Raw genomic sequence first — 19,696 nt, forward strand, 5'->3', positions numbered from 1 at the left:
CGGCATGTGGGATCTTCCCGGACCAGGGCACGAACCTGAGTCGACTGCATCGGCAGGTTGACTCTCAACCACTGCGCCACCAGGGAAGCCCTTTTTTTTTTTTTTTTTTTTTTTTTTTTTTTTTTAGTTTGAGCTCCACTTGTCCAAACTTTTTGTGTTGGAATCCTATGTAGCCTGGGGTGAGGGGGAACTCCTCCAGAGAAGCTTTGTACAAAGCTCCTTCAAAGAACCACCAATCCATTTCCAATTTTTGTTAATGTTCCCTCTTGTGTCTTCCCAGACCACGCGTAGTATACATTTTACTCTCAAATTCACCGGAAGCACAGAATCGCAAATTCTCCCTGGAAACTGTTTATTCAAGTCAAGAATGCAGGTAGAGACAAACACATATCACTGACCCCTCCCTTTGCTGGTGGCCAGATTTCTCCTGGCCCACCCTTCCTGGAAAGCATAGCCAGAGGGCCCTGCTGTACTCCAGGTTTCGGTTATCAGGATTGGTCAGCACCCTCAGGACAGCCACAGCTTCACTGACAACACCTACAACAGCACACGTTTTGTTCGTTGCTTTGTATGTTTGTTTGTCTTTTGCCCCTACAGATTCCACCCCCCTTTTTTTTCTTCAAGCTCTGCTATGCATGTAAAAGAATCTTTGCTATGTTTTAGGTGTTTTGTATTGGGAAGATTGTCCTATTATCTAATTCTTATGTTTTCTGACATAGAACTCCTAGGGAAAAATGCACAAATTGACAAACATGTGATTTCCAGTGTTCACAGCCCCACCAAAGCCGTTTATGGATCCATTTGCTCCAGAAAATGGGTTGATCAGATAATGGAATTCTCACTGATATTAAATATCTAACGTATGACCTCTCTGGGTAACCTAGAACTTTGACCCAACAGAATGCATCACCCTTAAGAAGGGTTTGAAGAAGTGAAATCAGTGCTAAATCTTTCAAGCAGTCAGGAGGAGAAAGATTGGAGACAAAGGTTGATCTTTCTGAGACTCTTAAATCAATCACCCTCCACCTAATTCTCCTGTGTGGGGCTCTAGGGGAAGGCATGTGAAACATGATGCCTGGCACATAATAAGTGCTCAGTAAATACATGCTGACAGAATGTTGAATGTATAACTGAGTCATTGTATCACAAGACAGCTCCTTGATTTCCTGCAGTAAACTTCCTTCTCTATTGATGTGACCAATTCCCCAGGATAGTGTTAGAGAATGAGTTTGTTAAAATGTTGATATCCTGAGGCTTCCCTGGTGGCGCAGTGGTTGAGAATCTGCCTGCTAATGCAGGGGACTCGGGTTTGAGCCCTGGTCTGGGAGGATCCCACGTGCCGCAGAGCAACTAGGCCCGTGAGCCACAACTACTGAGCATGCGCGTCTGGAGCCTGTTCTCTGCAACAAGAGAGGCCACGATAGTGAGAGGCCCGCACACCGCGATGAAGAGTGGGCCCCGCTCACAGCAACTAGAGAAAGCCCTCGCACAGAAACAAAGACCCAACACAGCCATAAATAGATAAATAAATAAAATGTTGATATCCAGAAATTAAGTGCATTTGGGTGGTATGCAACAGATAGGCATTTCAGATTAATCAAAGAAAGTTTCTTGTATAGGGTGTACTTGGGTTGAATGGTGAAAGAAAAAGGTGGGCTGCTCCAAAGCTTACATATGAATTGGGAATAGTAACATCAAACATTTATGAAACACCTACTATGCACCATCACTGTTCTAAGTTCTCTCCATATATCAACTTATTTAATCATCCCAACAACAATAGGAGCTGGGTATTATTACTATGATTCTACTTTATAGATGAGGCACAAAGAACTTAAGTAACTTGCTAATAAGTAATAGAGCTGGAATTCAAACCCAGGCAGTATAGCCCATGAGTTCACGTGCTAAGCTCTTATGCCATAGTGCCTCAGCCAGGACCTAGATTCCTTTACACAGAGCCGCATATTATTCCACAGAACATGTCCTGGGAAGCCTCTGAGCCTTGCCTGTGCTCGTCTCAATACTTGAAATGACCTATTCTTTCTTTATCTGATGAACTCTTATTTATCTTTTCAGACTCAGCTGAGATTTTTCGTGCCTCCAGAAAGCAACTCTAGATTAGACAATGGTAAGTTACAAGGACAAATGGGAGGGGAAGAATCTATACTCTATATGATTAAAAAACCAAATATCAAGTTCTCTGTTGTCCTAGTGGTTAGGATTCCAGGCTTTCACTGCCATGGCCCGGATTCAATCCCTGGTTGGGGAACTCAGATCCCGCAAGTGGCACGGCAAAATAAAACAAATAATAGACTGATTGTATGAAGCCAACATGGAGACATCTACGTTGCATCTTGCCTTGTGGCTCTGGGGGACTGGGCTGAGACCCTGTGTGGGGCGGAGGGCGGGGGGGGGTGGGTAGGGGTGGGGAGTGGCAGATGCGAGGATTGGTCGTTTTAGGAAGCACTCTAGCTTCCTAGTTCCTAGATGCCTTTAATTAGGACTGTTTTTGTTACCGAACCAAACTTGCCCGCGTGCAGTAAAGCCAATCTACTGACCCCGGTTGGTGGTGTAGGAAAGTGCAGCGTTTATTGCAGGGCACCAAGCAAGGAATCCAGGGCCGCTAGTGCTTAAAAGACCTGAACTCCCTGAAGGCTTTCAGGGAAAGGTTTTTAAAGACAGTGTGAGGGAGGGGGATTGTGGTGTTTGTGATCATCTCATGGACATTCCTCTGATGGGTTGGTGGGAGTGGATATCTTCAACCTTCTGATTCCAACCGGTCTGGGGTCTATGTTCTTGTGGGTGGCATACAGTTCACTTCTTCCACAAAGAAGAAGTTTCAGTATCTGCAAAACAGCTCAAAGGACCTGGCTCAGAATATTACCTATTGCCCTTGAGGAGGAACTAAAGGTCCTTGACTTTGTCTTGCTTGACTGTTTTTCTTTCTTTCTGCATTTTCTCACCTCTCTGATTAAATTTATTCTTTGACTAGTTTTTCTACAGACGAAAGGTAGGCAGAGGACATGAGGGGAAAGAGGGGGAGTCCTGTTCTGGGAAAAGGCCCCATAGGGTCCTGCTCGCTTACGTTTTATCCAGGAGGGAAACTGAGGTGACTGGTGGGAAACATGCTGTAGTCTCCTCCGTGATTTGCGCGGCCATACAGAACCCGCCTGCTCAAATATATTTTCCTTTTGTGTGAAATCCCCACTCTTTGGGATGAAGTGCTGTCCAATAAAAGGCACATTTTACAACCACGTACTGAGTTGGTACTATGTGCCAGGCACCGTGTTAAGCGTGTTCCACGTTTGTCTCATTTAATCCTCACAGCAATCCTGAGAAACAGGTGCGATAAGAATTATTATACATTTTGCAGATGAAAAAATTGGCCTCTAAGAAACAACAGAAACTCACCTTGGGTGACACGGCTCAAAAAATGGCAAAGTCAGGACTCAAGCCCAGGTCAGGATGCTAGAATCCATACTCTTAACTATTTCTTACACTCCCTTTCGTACTTAAGCCTCAGGTGTCTAGATATCTTTTCCTCGTGCTTCCTGAGTGTGGAAGGGGCCATCAGAGACAACAACTTCTTCCTTTTAGCAACAATAGTTACTTTACTAGGAAAGTCCTGATCGGGGAAATATCACTCTTTAACGCAAGCGCCTGGAGGATACTAAGTTTGTCCCAGGTGGGAAGGGAAATCTAAGCAGGGCCCCGACTTGCTGGCGTCAAGGAGTCCCTTCTCTGGCTGGACAGCGCCGGCTTCCGGCAATCCGAGGGGCCCAGGACCCCGCCCTCGCCCACATGTTCCCGGCTCCCCTCTAGCAGGCTGGTGCTTGGGGCTCCCGCGCGGCCGTCTGTCCATCCGCCCATCCACCGGCCAGGGGCCCAGGGGCGCGCCAGGGGCTGCTCAGCGCCGGAGGAGGGGAGTGGGCAAATCCCTGTCGGCGAGCCGAGCCCTGAGCTGGCCTGAGCCGCTCTCCCCGGGAAACTGACTCAGCCGGAAATTGCTCTGGGCTGCCCTAAGGGGAAGGAGCCTGTCCTCACCTTTACCCTGAAAATAGACGTCGAGGCGGGGAGAGTCCCACCGTCACCGTCAGTCACCGTCACCGACTTACCGCAGGAACCAGTGTTCCTGCTTGCTGGGCGGGGCAGGGTACGAGGGCTCGGAGGTGGCTTGGGGGCACCAGGTCTGCCCTCTTCTGGGTCTTAGCAGAGGGGTCTGTCTGTGAGACCCCCTGTCCTTCTCGTGGAAGGGCCTCCAGCAGGCAATGGTCCCTGAACCCAGTGAGGCAGCTGCTCCACCTTCCTGAGGATGGCCATGCAGCTACCCGTGCCCTAGGGAGCCCCCCAAACCTGGGTGGGCCAGAATCATAAATCCGTGTAGGGTGGTAGAGTCCTGTCAAACTCCCGTCCCCTGTCCAGCACACCATCCTCCCTTCCCCCTCTCCAACACACATCAGAGGAGTCAGGCTGTGTGTGACAGGTGTCTGCCTGCACTCTGTAGGGACCTGGCTGCAGCAGGGAAATGAGTGGGCAGGAAGGAGGTGAAAGGTCCTCCTAAGCCTCCACCTGCACCCATGAGGTCAGCAAAGCTGGGCTAGGCAGGCAAGGCCAGAGTGACTGAGTCTTTCCAAAAGCTGGGAAGGGCATAGGTCTTGCCTGGCTACAAGTAGGTCAAGGACTGAGTAGCCAGGCCTGAAGCCTTCAGTGGCTTCTCAGAAGCACTGTCTCCTTGGGGACCATTTCTATCCTGACTGATCTTGCTTATAATTTTTTTTCTTTCTAAAGATGGTGAGTTTGGTGTTTTACAAAAGTGGTGAGATGTGTGTTTTAGGTACTTGGAGTCGAGGGTGGGGTGGACATGAGGACTGGCCCAGGGCATCATGCCAGGAGCTACCACGTGGACATGAGTTAGCGAGCATGTTGAGATTGGCTGTTCTGACAACACCCCAACCTTCTGCCTTGCACAACCTGGGAGCTCCAAAGGTTTAAATAGAATAAGCCAAGTCCTCTCCTCAGCTGTGGTCAGAATGCTGGCGTCCAACCCTCAGCTACTTTTGTAAATATCACCTTTGCCACCTTTCCCTGTGTTTAAGTTTCTGATAGGAGCAATGAGATGTCTCCAGGCCTCTCAAGCTCAGAATGGGTGCAGTGCCACCTTGCTTTGTCCCCTCATTTCTGACCCACTGCCTCTGGAAGCTGAGGGGTGAAGAAGCACAAGCCCTGCCTGAGGCTAGAGCTCTCTCATCAGGGCTGCCAGAATGCAGAGCATGTCCATAGCGAGGACACATGAGAACCAAGACTAAAACCAGGCCTGCCATCAGCGTAGGATGCCAGCCTGCGATCGTGAGAGTCTTAAGGAGGTGGTGTCCAGACGTGGCAAGATAGGAAAGGTTAATGTGGGGCTCCTACTGTCGTGGTATGTAGGTTTCCTCACATACACACACCCTCCCCACATCAGTGGAGACTCTTTGCACGTGGTGGGAGTTCAGTAAATAGTTGTTACATGAAAATTTTGCCTGGGTTTGGACTTGAAAAGACTCAAAAGCAGGTCATAACCATGTCCCAACCCTTTGCACAATTGTAGGCACCTAATTCCCACTACGCTTTTCTATCCCTGGACCTTATCCTGTGTACTCCTGCTTTCTCTACCTGGAATGCTCCCCACCTTTTTCACTTGGCTAACTCCTTTTCATCCTTTAAGTTTCAGTCTATATCTCACTTCTTCCAGGAAGTCCTTGCTGATTCTCTAAGTCTGGATTCTGTCCCTCTTATGTGCCCCCGTATGCCTATACTTCCTTCCTGTATTAGCGTATATCACATGGGATTTGTAATTACCTGTTTCCTAGTTTGTGTCCTTTAGACCATAAGCCTTGAGGGCAGTGACTGCACTTTGTTCATGCCCATGCCCCTGTGCCTACCACATAGTATATGCTCACTAGATATTTATGAGGTGAATGTGTTTGGGACACTGATTCTTCTTTCACTTCCTCCCCAGAAGCTGACCTGAAGTTTAACCAGCTGCCAGGTGAGACATAAGATTTACCTCTTACAGAGAGAGTTCTATTTTATAAAAAGCCTTCAATCCCAAAGAAATAATATCTAAAGGTGAAAGCTCAGGTACCTTGGCTGGTTGTAGGGGTCTCCTCCTGTGAGTAACATGTTGGGAAGGTGATCATCTGTTCTGGGGCTGACGCTGCTTAGAACCAATGGCGGGAGGGTGTGTGTGTTGAGATGAAATGGAAGATGTTTTTAGGTCCTGAGCAGCCCTTTGGTCCAGCGTCACGTACAGTGATATACTGAGCAACTGGAGAGGCAGGGTGGCATGGATCTAACTGAGTCTGCACGATACCGTGGGGCTGGCAGAGGATCTCTCCATAGCAGTAGCTACCCATGGAGGCCATGTGGAGAAAGGGGAGTGAGTTCAAGAACTTTATTTGCTTCGTTGTTCTGTCAGTTTATTTTGTGCTGATTTAATTGCCAAGGTGCTGTGATTATAGGTATATATGTATGTATATACAATGTGTTGACAATTGGGCACAGGCAGATGGTTAGATTACATGTGTGTGTTTCACACCTCTGTGGACACTGGTGTGTCCCTCTGCCTCCAGGTCTGTCATGGAAGTGAGGAGGGAAGAAAGGGAAAGAACATTTATTGAGTACCTGTTCTATACCAGATGCTTTATGATTTTTATCTTGTTTAATCCTCACAACAACTCTGTAGTGTAGATGTTGCTATCCCTATTTTACAGATGAGGAAACTGAGGCTCAGGACATTCTGTAACTTGCCAAAGGACATGGTAATAATTTGTGGTCCTGATAGTAATGTTCAATTTATGTCTGTTCTACCATTTCCAGGCTGACTCCTAACTCAGTGTTTAAGGTTTGGCATCTAGGACAGGACACAGAAGTAAAGCACTGACTGAGCCCAGTTAAGAGGAGAGGTTATGGACTTCCCTGTTGGCGCAGTGGTTAAGGCTCCGCGCTCCCAATGCAGGGGGCCTGGGGTCAATCCCTGGTCAAAAGAACTAGATCCCACATGCATGCCGCAACTGAGAGTTAGCATGCCACAACTAAGGAGCCCACATGCCACAGCTAAGACTCAGAGAAACCAAATAAATAAATAAATAAATATATTTTTTTTTTTTAAAGAGGAGAGGTTAAGTGTTCAGGCTCTGGGTCACTTCAGACTGACCAAATTCAAATCCTCCCTCTGCATCTTCACTGTGTGACTTTGACATTAGAGTGGATGCCCTTGGTGTGTCAGTGCCTTTTTTCCCAAAATGCCACAAATTTCCCTTTATTAAGTAGTCAGGTCCGAACAACTTAATAAATATTTTTGTCCTAACAGCATAGCCATTTGGAAAAATGACACAAAAGTTGAAAGAGAAAATATTGTAATTCATTCTTAAATTACCACAGTTACTAATGGGATATCTATGACTCTTGGGCATTGCCTTGCTTCTCTAACTTTGGAATCAGAATGAACACCACCAGACTCATTTCCCGTTCCACACTGATTTCATGTTGAAAAATCCAGTTTTGCAAAAAAAAGTGACGTCATTGGAAGGCATGTAGTGCCATCTACTGTAGCAGCGGTGAGTTGCCTTGAGCTAGTAGTGCACATGATGCCTGGCGGATGACGAGTAATTTATCCCCGAAAGTTTTCAAATATCCTGTGGAACCTCACTGTGGCAACTTGGAGCACCGTGACACACAGTTTGGGAATCGTGGTAATAGGGACTATCCAAGGTGAGTTGGGCAATTGACTTATCCTTTCTGTGCCTTGGTTTCCTCATCTGTAACGTGGGTAACAATACCTAGCTGATGGGATTGTAATGAGGTTTAAATGAGGTGTTTATAAAGTACCTACACAATGGCGCGTGACACTCTACATTGGGGTCACCTGGGAGAGTTAATGAAACTCATGGATGCCTGGAAGCCTACCCACAGAGTCTGATGTATTTGGTTGGGGTGGTGCCCAGGCATGGGAATTACTTTTAAAAGTAGCCCGGGGGATTTTAATGTTCAGCCAAAGCTGAGACTCACTGAACTGTCACATCGTAAATAGGCTATTTTAAAAAGCAAAGTAATATTTTTATTATGGTTACACAGAAAGAACACAAACCTAGGTAACCAAAGTCCTGGATTCTAGAACTTTTTCCCATTTAGGGATAGTGTGGTCTTAGGCAAATCACTTGCTGTCTCTTAACCTCTGTTCTTCCATGCAAAATGACAAAAACTTTTGTCCAGTCTTAATTCACAGGGTTATCATGACGTGTGAAGTAAAGTGCATGAAACTGCTCTGTAAACTGTACAGCACTATACCAGTGTATCGTGGGGAAGTAGAAAATGTGATTGCTTTCCTCAACGAGTAACAAAACCCCAGGAAACTTGAGGGCCACTGTGTCTGCTGTTCTGTGCAGCATGGAGAGACCTTTAGACCCACAGCTGAAATGATGGAAACACATGGGCCCCTTCTCAGCTGGGGTGGAAGGCCCACAGCCTGCCTCTTTAAGGAATCATTACAGTACTGGAAAATTCCAGAAGGGGGCAGCCTTGTCTCAGCCCCAGACGGGTTTGAGTATAACCATCAGACAGACCCATTTTGTTTTGAAAAAGTTGAAGTGAATGTTCACAGATTTTATTTATTTTTATTAGCCACTATACCATAATACGTAAAGTTTCAATAATTACAAACTCAAAAATTAAAACCTGAACAGCAATGTAAAAACTGTAAAAGACATGACCTCTTTTTTTTTTTTTTTTTTTTTTTTTGCGGTACGCGGGCCTCTCACTGTTGTGGCCTCTCCCGTTGCGGGGCACAGGCTCCGGACGCGCAGGCTCAGCGGCCTTGGCTCACGGGCCCAGCCGCTCCGCGGCATGTGGGATCTTCTCGGACCGGGGCACGAACCCTTGTCCCCTGCATTGGCAGGCGGACTCTCAACCACTGCGCCACCAGGGAAGCCCTGTAAAAGACACGAAAGCTAATTTTTACTTGCTTAAGGCTCTTTGGCAGTAGATCTTAGAAAAAGTTTCTCTAGATTTCTTTTTAATCACCATTTGGACTTTTGCTAATTACATCTCTATTCACACCGGGCTTATATATCAGCCATGCAAATTAGGTGTGCACATGTAATGAAAACAATAACAGTGAAATAGTTATTTCAATAGTTAGGAGACAAAGCACTAGTTTTAACCAATTAACAATAATACTCCATCCTGTCACTCTAAGCATACCCCAAGGTCAAGGGAAATCAAGTCCCAGGCCCCTAGAACTCACTCACTGCAGAGTCTGACTGAAAATGCACAGAGCATCTATTTAGCTCTAAGTATCATGGTGATAATAGCTACCATTTATTAAGCAAGTACTATGTGCCAGATGCTTCATTTACAAACTTCCTCATAGCATGTTAACAGAGGTCATGATCTTCCTCATTTTCCAGATGAAGAAACAACTCAGAGAATTTCTGCTCATGGGCACACAGCTGATGTGGGGGAAATGAGGGAGGCCTTCTGTCTGCCCAGCTTACTGTAATTCACGTGACCTGTTCTAGAACTCATACTCAGTTGTTCTAATCCCGGTAGCTTTGGCTTGGAGACTGTCTGAGGTCTAGTCCAAGGACTTAGGCAGGACCATGTAGAGGAGGTATCCTTCCCCACAGCTCCCTGCTCTAGCCCACCTGAGCTGCCCTATAGCTTTATGACCCTGAGGCTCAGAGGGTACCTGGCAGCTACTCCCAGAATGAAGGGCCTTGCCCATAGTCACAAATCAAGGGGAATTAGGGAGTGGCTGGAATAACGATATGAATCTGGGAAACAAAGTAAGGGGCTGAAGGGTTGGATTTTCAGTCCGTTGCTAGGCCTTAATGGAAACTATGTTTATAGGCCATGTGGGCTCTTCCTGAATCCAGGGAAAATATTAGCAGGAGGGCCTGCCTCTGTAGTGGCAGGGCCTCTGCACCCAGCCATGGCTTTCTGAGGCAACTGTGAAAAGCATGTTGAAAATCTTGGATAAGACTAACCTTTAGAATAATGCGATGCTTTATATGAACCCCTTTTCATTTAGCATTACCTTGCATCTTCTGAATGATCAACAATTATCTACAATACATATAGTAGGTTTTAAAGCTATTCACCAAATTTTTCCTCTTCTCTGCCTTCTGGCCACATGCTAGGATGGCATCGCCTGGTCCCTGGTCCCTAGTGATTGGGGGTGGCCATAGACTAGGTATGGCCAATCTGGTGGAAGTGGAAGTGATGGTATCACTTCCAGGCTGAAGCATTTAATCGTCTCTGTGAGCCCTTCCGAGCTCTCTTCCCCTCTGCAGAGCAAGTGGTAAAGCTCCAGCTAGTGGCTGCTCCATCAGCCTGAGTCTGGAGTGAGGAGAGCATGGAGTAGAGGTCCCATCTGACCCAGAGAGGATATGCAGAATAAATGAGAAAGAAACCTTTGTTATTTGAAGTCACTGGGGTTTGGGTTTTGTTGTTGTTCTTACTGCAGTGTGACCTAGGCTATTCTGACTGGCAGTGGGTTTACCAGCTGCTTGCTCTGAGTCAAGGTAGAGGAACTGGATTATTTAAGGAGCAGTATGTGTAGAGGAAGGGGAATGGATTTTGGAGACAGATTACAATTAAATATCAGCTCTGCCACTCACTATACGTATGATTTTAAGCAAATTTTAAAACCCTCTTCATACATACTTATTAGAATGGCAAAAAGAGCAAGCAAGCAAAAACCCCTGACCATACCAAGTATTGGCAAGGATACAGAGCAACTAGAACTGCGGATGCAAAATGGTATGGCTACTTTGGAAAATAGTTCAGCAGTTTCTTATAAAATTAAACAACACTCGCTGTGCATCCCGCTCCTATTTGCCCAAAAGATATGAAACCTTATGTTTACATAAAAACCTGTAACCCTCGTCCCTCAGTATCCTCAGGGGATTGGTTCCAGGACCCTCAGCAGATACCAAAATCCACAGATGCTCAAATCCCTTACGTAAAATGGCGTAGTAGTCACACGTAACCTAAAGCACATCCTCCCATATACTTTAAATCATCTCTAGGTTACTTATGTTACGGAATACAACGTAAATAGTTATAAATACAATGTAAATGCCATGTAAATAGACTCCACATGGCAAATTCAAGTTTTGCTTTTGGGAACTTTCTGGAGTTTTTTTTTTTTCCAACCAAGCTATCTACCGTTGGTTGAATACAGAGGGCCGACTGCCCGTGAATGTTTTTAGAGGTTTTATTCATAACTGCCAAACGTCCTTCAGATGATAAGCGGATTAACAGCCTGCGGTTGAAGGAACTACTGATATAGGCAACAGTCTGGATGAATCTCAACTGCAGTATGCTAACTGAAAAAGGTCAGACTTGAAGGGCTGCATGGCGTATGATTCCACTTATAGGACATTCTAGAAAAAGCAAAGTTATAGAAACAGAAAACAGATTAGGGGCTGCCAGGGACCAGGGGTGGCAGGGGTACAGCTGGCTACAAAGGAGCAGCATAAAGTAATGCGGGGGCTTCCCTGATGGTGCAGTGGTTTAGAATCTGCCTGCCAATGCAGGCAACGCGGGTTCAATCCCTGGGCCGGGAAGACCCCACATGCCACGGAGCAGCTAAGCCCGTGCGCCACAACTAATGAAGCCTGAGCACCTAGAGCCTGTGCTTGGCAACAAGACAAGCCACCACAATGAGAAGCCTGCGCACCGCAACGAAGAGTAGTCCCTGCTCACCGCAACTAGAGAAAAGCCCGCACGCAGCAATGAAGACCCAACACAGCCCAAAATAAATAAATTTATTAAAAAAAAACCCTTCCTCAGCCAGTTTCCTCATCTATAAAATTAATATTTCTGCCTGATAGTTTGTTGTGTGGAATGAGTTAATATAAGTAGAGTATAGCATAGTGTTGGACGCTCAGTGGACAGTTAGCTCCTGCCAGTACACTAGATCTGGCTGCACCCCTCCATGTGGTCTTGGGAAGACCACTTCACTGAGCCTCACATTTTTCATCTGCAGAATGAAAGAGCTGGATCAGATGAACTCTCAGATCCCTCCGAGTCTGGCAAGGACTTTCGACACTCCTTGATGGTTGGAAGCGCTAAGAATAATAACGTGTATGTGCAGCTCTTGACATTTGTCAAAGCTCTGTCAAGTAACTTACTTCATTAGTTACCTCACCTTTTGTTTAATATCTTCTGTCACAATGACAAGCAAGCTTCAGAAAAACAAATGATGAATTACCGGAAGCAGAAGCCAAGGTGTGATGCGCCGGGGAGTGGACACACACGTGCAGAGAGGCCCCGGTTCAGCGTGGCCGCAGCAGCTCCCACCTGCTCACGATGTTAGGGACACACTGCCCAGGGCTGGGGCCAGGTGCCAGGAACTCACTCCCCATGCCAGCCCCATGCTAGGGCGGCAATGGCAGAACTGCCAGTGAGCTCGGTGGTCTTGTCACAGACACCCCGCTCCGGGGTCCCTCCCCCAGCTGGCTCAGGTTTCTAGGCTGCAGGTCAGTGGTGATGTAAGCTTTCCGAACCACTTCCTAAATATGCTCTCAGTCTTGGGAGAGTTCTTTTCGTCAGCTGGAAGCTAAACAGGGCAGTATCTCCCAGCATTTTAGGACTGCAGATATAACGCCCTTTTTCCTTTCTTCAGTGTACGTAGGGAGAAGGAGCCTAGGGCATCCCAGCACGATCTCACCCTGGCCTGGGGTCCTCAGGCCCACCTCTGTACCTTTGAAGGGGAGAACTGTTGCCTCCTCACCTCACCCCCAAGTTGCCCTTTTGGGTACTTTGGTGCCTTAGCCTCCCCCAGCGGCTCTGGGCTGAGGTCCAGCTGCACCTAAGGGAGGGGAAGCCAGTGCTGTGGGTACAGGGCCTGCCTGCAGGTAACCAGGTGAGGCTGAAGCCTGCAAGGGGCCCTGGGGATTTGCCAAGAGGCCCAAGTCTCCAGCAGGTAGCCTGGGCAGCCGTCACCCTGAGGATGGAGTTGGGGTCGGAGCTGGAGGACTTGGGGGCAGGGGTGGAAACAGGAGAGCAGATGATCCCTCTCCAAGCATCCCCTCATAGTGTCACAGAGTGAGTGGGTGGGGCAGGAGGGAGTACAGCCTGTGGGAGCCAGCAGGGTCTCAAGGCCTGGGAGCAGGGTGGGGAGGTGACACTCCCAGTGGTACCCTTGGACGGATTAGGCAAGTGGGAGGCTATGCCTGGGGGTGGAGGGAGGCTTGGGGAGGTGAGGTGGGCATGGGGCTACCACTCCTGTGACTGGGCCCTCCCCCTTGTCTCTCCCCCTCCCAACATCCAGGCCTTCAGTCCAAGGAGGAGGTGGAGGCCCCATTCACCTCTCTCCACTGCCCTCTGTGACCTGGCAGGAGGCAAGGGGCAGGGGCTGGCAGGCAGGGAGGGAGGGGGGCTCTTTCCAAACTTGGGAAAGTTGATCCCCAATGACCCTCCCTCCCTGGATGGGCACATCATCCCCTTCCCGCCTTCAGTTCCCTCGGGGCACCCTGGAGGCTGAGAAGCACCCACAGCAGCCACTCCCTAGGCCACACCATGCAGTGACCAGGGTGGGGGGCCTGCCCTGATACCCTGGGCCCCAGCTGGCCCCACCAGTGCCCTGCATCCCTTTGCTCAAGAGGCAAGAGGCAGGAGTGGGTTGGGGTGAAGGCCGGGGTTTGTTGTGGCTGTGATAATGTCAGGGCCTCCCAGCAGGAGAAGAGTGCAGTCTGCACATTGCTTACATTTTTCTTATGCAGCCAGGCTGGGAAGTGGTTGGAACTAAAAGCGTGGGAGGGTGGACAGACTGTTCTCAAAGACAGGATTTTGGTGCCACCTGTGCCCCTGGGGGGGAGGGGAAGGGCATCTCCGTGGGGATCCAGTGCAGAGGATGCTGTGGGCGTGGGCACAAGGAGTTGCTGTGGTCTTGGCATAGATGTTTCCTGGACCAGTGATCTCCACCCACCACCCCAATCCACACTCCACGCTCACCCATGCACCAACCCTGCATGACCAGAACCTCATCCTCACTGGAGATGCAAAAGCAATCAATAACTGGGCGACACATGGCAAAGCTATCAATCTATTTAAGCCCTGGAGGCCAGGGCTGGGATAAAGAGGGGGTGAGGGAGAAGAGTCATGAGGCCGGCACCGGGGTCCCGCTTCCTCCCGTGGACCCCATCCTTGGATGTGGATGGCCGGCAGGCGTGGGAGTGAGACCCAGGTTTGGGGCTCTGCCTCCCGCAGGACCTCTCATCTAATGTCCACGGTGATCCTTCTCCTCTGACCTCACCACCCTCCTGCTCAGTGTTTAGGGCACAGGTGAATGATTCCTTGACTCTGTGAAGCCTGCAGCTGCCCCTGGAAATCCACTTGGTGCTTTCCCCAAGTCCCAGGCCCCGCATCATCTCAACTAGCCTAGAACACCTGCCCTTTGTTCTCCTTTTCACCCTTTTCTGACCCTGTTCCCAGATGCTTTGCCTCCGGGTCTTTTCTCCCCTAAATGTACACTGGAGAGGAAAGACTCCAGGTGGTCAGAACAGACTCGGGAATGGGGGTTTGGGATGGTTCCCCAGGACCCTGGACCCTCCCTCCTCAGATCAGCATCGGCCTTTGTCCTCACAGCACCTTGGTCTAGTCTCCTCAGAGTGTCTGAGTGGGAAACTCCTGGTTCTCCCTTTCCCTCCACCAGGTGAGATTTTTCTCCCCATTTCATCTGCTCTGAAGACCTACCTAAGACCTACGTGTCCCCGCTCCCCCGTCCCCCCTCTCCCGGGCATGGTGACCATGTGACAGCACCACAGCCAGCCAGAAGCTGCTCTGTTTCTATTGAGCAACTGGCTGCTCTTCCCCCAGCTAGTCTCTTGACTGACTATTAATTTTGAGTTTGTGTTCTTTAGGACGTGATTCCATTTCCTACCAGTCTTTTTCTCCATTTCTGGCTTTAGAAGTGTGTGAGTGTGTGTGTGTGTGTGTGTGTGTGTGTGTGTGTGTGTTTAGATTTCTACAGGGTGTCTTTTCAAATAAAGAAATAGTGATCTTCCAGAGTAGGACAGCTGGGTTCAGGACAGAAGGAAGCTTTTGTTTGGGTGATGCGTCTCATGGCAGATACCGGTCCAGGGTGGGACCGTGGCTCAGGTGAGGGGGACTACAGTGGAGAAAGCCCAGGGCCTGAGCAACAGGAGGACTGGCTTCTTCTCCAGCTCAGAGACCATCACAGGATCTGCTCTCAAGCCTTCTGTGCTTTGGTTTCCTCATCTGTCACCTGGAGATGTGACACCACCAGCCTGACCCAACCCACAGACTGTGGAGTGGAGATAATGCTCCATCCAGGATGGCCTGCTCACTCTTCTAGAAACCTCCTAGTTCACCTCACCTCAGCACTTTCGCCCATGCAATATTCCCTCCTCGGAATGTCCCCTCTAGGCCCCCTCCCTTCCTAAATCCTAACTCCTTCAGAGACCCAGGCAGGTCCTTTATCCTCTGTGAAATTGTCCCTGATTACTCCACCTATAGCGTTGGGTCTCTTCTTGCAACTTCTATAAACATAGTTGGCATTACCAACGAGAACGTAATTGCTTTATATTGGGGATTCTCAACCTCAGTGCTATTGACATTTTGAGCTGGATAATTCTTTGTTGTAAGGGGTTAGCCTGTGCATTTTAGGATTTCAGCAGCATCCCTGGTCCCTACCCACTAGATGCCCACAGCACCCCTCTGGTTGTGACAACCAAAAAAACCAATTGCAAAAGTATCATTTCAGAACATGCAGGGGCATCCCTAACCAAAAAATGTCTTCAGACATCTCAAAATGAACCCTGGGGCCAAAATTGTCCCCCAGCTGGGAGCCATTACTTTATATTGTTATTTAGCTTTTAATATTTCATTTTCCAGGCTATAGATTCCTTTGTGTGCCCTAATGTGCCTAGCACACTATTATACACGTCAAGTGCTCCATAATTATCTGTTGAACAAATCAATGCACACTTTACAAATGTTAAAAGTGCAAGTAGAAGTTATTATGATAGCTACCTTTTGGCCTAAGTTACGCTTTTATGGGTTGGAGATATTCATATTTGCTTCTAAAAGGTCAGTCCACTCTCTTCCCACCATCAGATCTTGAGGAACAATTGTTGGCAGGGAACTTTGCTCTATCAACTGCAGAAACTTTGTTATAATAAATGGAACGCACAATAAAAATATTTCCAAGCTAAACTCCACTTAATTCAAGTGATACTTAGATCAAAATCTGAATCACAAAATAATCTGAACTATCTTTTGAAGTCCCCTGCGATGGGCTATCTACCTTGTATTAGATTCTCCGCTGATGGTGTCAGGTTCTGTACGAGGGAAGAGAAGATGAGAGTTACTAGGAAGATATTTAAAGGCTCAGGTGTTGGAGGAAACAGGCCCAGGGCCTTTCCTGGGCCCTACCAATCATCGCTCTCTGCCTGTGGACAAACTGCTTACCCTGCCTGAGCCTCAGTTTCCCTGCCTGAAAAATAATAAATATGGGAAGTAGGATTAATGAGAAAAGTATGCCAAGTGTCTATCCTAGTGTCTGATGCATATACACTCAATTAATTTTGGTCTTTGATTTGGTCTTATAGTTATCCTTGCTTTTTCCCCCCTCCTACATTGTAGGTAACTCTAGAGCAAGAGCTGTATCTAATTCCTCTTTGCACCCCTCTTAACACCCAAGCACAGCACCTTGCCCATAGGTGTTCCATACATTTTTTATTTTTTAGTTTTTGGCTGCACTGCACTGGCATGCGGGATCTTAGTTCCCTGACCAGGGATTGAACTCATGCCCCTTGTAGTGGAAGCACAGAGTCTTACCACTGAACCGCAGGGAAGTCACATTCCATACATTTTTTTTAAAGATTTTTTTTTTATGTGGACCATTTTTAAAGTCTTTATTGAACTTGTTACAATATTGCTTCTGTTTATGTTTTAGTTTTTTGGCCGTGAGGTATGTGGGATCGACCAGGGATTGAACCCGCAACCCCTGCATTGGAAGGCAAAGTTTTAACCACGGACCGCCAGGGAAATCCCTCATTCCATACATTTTTTTAAATGTAATTTTAAAAAATTTATTTTATTTATTTTTGGCTGCGTTGGGTCTTCGTTGCTGTGCGCGGGCTTCCTCTAGTTGCGGTGAGCGGGGGCTACTCTTCGTCGCTGTGCTCAGGCTTCTCATTGTGGTGGCTTCTCTTGTTGGGAGCACAGGCTCTAGGCGTGCGGGCTTCAGTAGTTGTGGCACAGAGGCTCAGTAGTTGGGGCTCGCGGGCTCTAGAGTGCAGGCTCAGTAGTTGTGGCACACGGGCTTAGTTGCTCCGCGGCATGTGGGATCTTCCCGGACCAGGGCTCGAACCTGTGTCTCCTGCACTGGCAGGCGGATTCTTAACCACTGCACCACGAGGGAAGGGCAGGAGGATTCTTAACCACTGCTCCACCAGGGAAGCCCTCATTCCATACATTTTTGATGAATGGACTATGCACCTGACTTCAGGAAGTCTGGAAGGTAAAGAAATGCAGACACACTAGCACCTGGACTGACTGGCACACGGGCTTAGTTGCTCCGCGGCATGTGGGATCTTCCCGGACCAGGGCTCGAACCTGTGTCTCCTGCACTGGCAGGCGGATTCTTAACCACTGCACCACGAGGGAAGGGCAGGAGGATTCTTAACCACTGCTCCACCAGGGAAGCCCTCATTCCATACATTTTTGATGAATGGACTATGCACCTGACTTCAGGAAGTCTGGAAGGTAAAGAAATGCAGACACACTAGCACCTGGACTGACCACCATCCCTCAATCTTATAGCGCCACGTTAATTGCATCCTAATCCTATAAATGTATTTGATTCATAAACTTTCAAACTGGAAAGGACTTTCTACAAGATCAAATCCAATACTCTCATTTCTCAGATGAGGAGGCCCCATGAGGATACATAACTCTTTCAGGTACAAACAAACCAAAACAGTCCATTGTCCTGTGGCTTTAGGAAAATTAAGTAGTTTTTTCTTTAGTTCCCATTTCTTCAAATAGTTCCTCTGGACCAGAGTCTCTCAATATCAACTACTGACATTGGGGCTGGATAATTCTTTGTTGTGAAGGGCTGTCCCATGCACTGTAGGAGTTTAGCAGCATCTCTGGCCTCTACTCACCAGACACCAGTAATATACTCCCTCCCCCCCTTAGTTATGACATTCAGAAATGTCCCCAGACATCACAAATGTCGTGAGAACCACCGTCTAGAAATTACTACTGGTAAAATCCCTTCATATGACACACTGAGGCCCTCAGGTTATGTGATTGTTTTAATGAATAGTTTGCTGGTAAATCTCATTTGTAGCCAACAAACTCTGGAGAAAAGACAGAGCCACTCTGTAAGTGAGACCAGGTCTCAGTCACTGCTGGGACCCACTCACCATGTATGTGTGTGGCATTTATTTTTCAGATTCTGCTTACCTCCAGGGACCTTTGAAGTGGACCCTGACTCATTTCTTTCTCAGAACAACTGGCTATGTTCTGTGTCCTGCCCAGGAGTCTGGGCTGTGTGGAGAGGGGTCCTCCCCTGTCAGAGTCCTTTTCACATTGTACTCTCACTGCCTGTTTGTCTTTCTGCCCCAGGGGACGTTAAGGCCCACGGCAGCAGAGACGATGACCATCTTGTTCACCATGCACTCCCAGTTGGCACATAGGAGGTGCCCAATAAGCATTTATTGAATGAATATGTAATAGAAATTATAATATATTGCATTTAGTTGTGGGTCAAAAGCGTAGAACTTAGCCACAGCTTACTTAGCTTAAAATAATCATTACTTCTGTTTATTAAGAGCCTACCGTGAGCCAGGAAGTTTACCTGTGTTATCTCACTAATGGCAAAGCAACCTTATGAGATACATACTGTAACTCCATTTGAAAGATGAGGAAACTGAGGCTCAGAGAGAGATTGTGACTTGGGTAATTATATAAGACTTATATATAATATAATATATATAAGAATTATATATATGTAAGAAGCACAGATTTGGACCAAGGCCTACCTAACTGCCAGTCCCAGTCCTCTCTGATATACTACCTCTCCTGTTTACAGTCATAAACCTGTGTTTTGGCTCTTTCTGTGTCTAGAATGATCAGTTCACAAATAGGGACCAGAAAAATGACTTCATCACTGCGTACAATTTAGATTAGTCTGCCTTTGCCTCTTTGCGATACCTGCAGGAACATGGTAATAATCTTGCTATACAAAATTTTCTTAGTCCATTCAGGCTGCTATAATAAAAATACCTTAGACTGGGTGGCTGAAACAACAGGCATTTTTTCCTCACAGTCTGGCAGCCAAGTCCAAGATCAAGGCACTGGCAGATTTGATGTCTAGTGAGAGCTCACTTCCTGGTTCATAGGCACTGTGTCCTTTCATGGTGGAAGGAGTGAGGGAACTCTCTGGGGTCTCTTTAATAAGGACACTGATCCCATTCATGAGAGCTCCACCCTCATGACCTAATCACCTCCCAAAGGTTCCACCTCCAAATACCATCCCATTGGGAATTAGGTTTCAATATATGACTTTTTTTTTTTTTTAGAAGTGGATTTATTTAGAGAGAAACACACTCCACAGACAGAGTGTGGGCCATCTCAGAAGGTGACAGTGGCCTGAATATATGACTTTTGAGGAAAC

The 19,696-nt window shown here is 47.5% G+C and overlaps 1 long non-coding RNA gene across 2 annotated transcripts in view; it reads left to right on the plus strand.

Moving 5' to 3' along the window:
* Nucleotides 1-12,252, plus strand: part of LOC114486282 (uncharacterized) — a 25,899-nt gene extending 13,647 nt beyond the window's left edge. For both annotated transcript variants that reach the window (XR_003679739.1, XR_003679738.2), the window contains exons 3-5: nucleotides 2,077-2,128; nucleotides 5,999-6,028; nucleotides 12,032-12,252. This is a non-coding gene — a long non-coding RNA (uncharacterized lncRNA). The remainder of the gene's footprint in view (nucleotides 1-2,076; nucleotides 2,129-5,998; nucleotides 6,029-12,031) is intronic.
* The last annotated feature ends 7,444 nt before the right edge of the window (nucleotides 12,253-19,696 follow it).

This window comes from Physeter macrocephalus, chromosome 5, assembly GCF_002837175.3.
Source record: "Physeter macrocephalus isolate SW-GA chromosome 5, ASM283717v5, whole genome shotgun sequence".
Taxonomy (NCBI): domain Eukaryota; kingdom Metazoa; phylum Chordata; class Mammalia; order Artiodactyla; family Physeteridae; genus Physeter; species Physeter macrocephalus.